Genomic DNA, 1,630 nt, shown 5'->3' with positions numbered 1-1,630 from the left:
TCCATTAGCATCATCATGGTCAACTCTACTTTAAGGAGACAGCTCTTTCCCAGTTGCATTTTGAGTGCCTTTCAACCTGAGGGGCTCATTTTCTGGCATTGACATTGTTTTTCTGCTATTCTGAATGTTTTCAGTGACTAAGTATTCAGAAGTAGTTTGTCACGCCTTCCTAGTCTGTCTTCATCTGGAAGTTCATCTGAAACCTGTTCACCACGTGTACCCTGCTGGAATTTAAAAGACCCGTGACATAGCTTCCAGAATCTCAGCAACTCACAAGTCACCACAGTACGACAAATTGAAAGAGTAGTGGAGAATACTTCTTAGAAGCTTGTCTAAGCCAGACTTTGTCATTTATACTTCAGACATGTCATCAGTAGTGACGAGTCCCCGGAGAAGCATGTTATGCTTCATAAAGTGTACAGATAGCAAAAAAGAAGAAGACACCTTAATGAGATGGACTGGGCAGCAATGGGCTCAAACATAACAATATTTGTGAAGATGGTGTAGGACCAGGCTTGATGGTACCTAATAGCAACAACATAACACAATATTTGAAAAGCATTGCTGTAAGATCTTTGGTATTTTTGACACTTAATGAATTCATCTAATTGCATTATTTCTGTTAAAAATTTATTCTTTAATGTTCCATTCCATGACATACATCTAAGGATATTCTTACATTGTCTACATGATGTCAAAATATCTACAAAACACATAGAAATATACATCATTCATCTAAATACTTTTTCAACCTGACATGTAACTCAGGTTATTTAAAAGCTAAATGTTAAACTGCCACTAAGTAATTTTCACTGTGACAACTTTAGATATAGAGTACATAAGTAGAAATTCAAAAGCTCTATTTTAATACAAACATTTAAAAATACAGATTAAGCAATGTTTTGTGTTTTAACATTTATACTTTATTATTATTTTACTGTTATAAGATTTCATGATGAAGCATAAGTACTAAGTAATGGCCATTGCAGGTAATTTAATGAACTGTTATGGGGTTGAGATAAATTTTGCTACTCTCAAGTAAGTAACACCTTAATTTAAATGGAAGAGTTTATGAATATAAGTATTGGAATTTCATTTCTACTTTGTGAAAAATTATGTGATATGCTGTTTATTTAGTTGAAAAAACTTTGGACAAGAAATAAATTGATGCTGGAAACCATTGCCTCATCTTTTTTGGGTTGTACAAATTTAACTTAAGCAATTTGTTGTTGTTGCTGTTGTTGTTAGGTGTCATTGAGTTGGTACCGAATCATAGTGACCCTATATTCTCAACTGAACAAAACACTGCACGATCCTGGTTGAACCTCACAATCATTGCTATGTTTGAGCCCACTGATACTGCCACTGTGCCAGTCTATTTTATTTGGGGGTCTTCTTCTTTTTCTCTGACCCTCTACTTTACCAAGCATGATATCTTTCTTTACTGACTGGTCCCTCCTGACAACATGCCTGAAGTATGAAAGATAAAGATAAAGTCTGACCATCCTGTTGTTGCTGTTAGGTGCTGACTAATGTGATTTTTACTCATACTCTTCTAACATTACAAATATCATAAGTTACCTATTATATATAAAATTATATTAAATACATTGATACATATATGTATACT

The sequence above is a fragment of the Chrysochloris asiatica genome, unplaced genomic scaffold, assembly GCF_000296735.1.
Source record: "Chrysochloris asiatica unplaced genomic scaffold, ChrAsi1.0 scaffold00247, whole genome shotgun sequence".
In the NCBI taxonomy this organism is placed as follows: Eukaryota; Metazoa; Chordata; class Mammalia; order Afrosoricida; family Chrysochloridae; genus Chrysochloris; species Chrysochloris asiatica.
Note: the sequence above shows the minus strand (reverse complement) of the source record.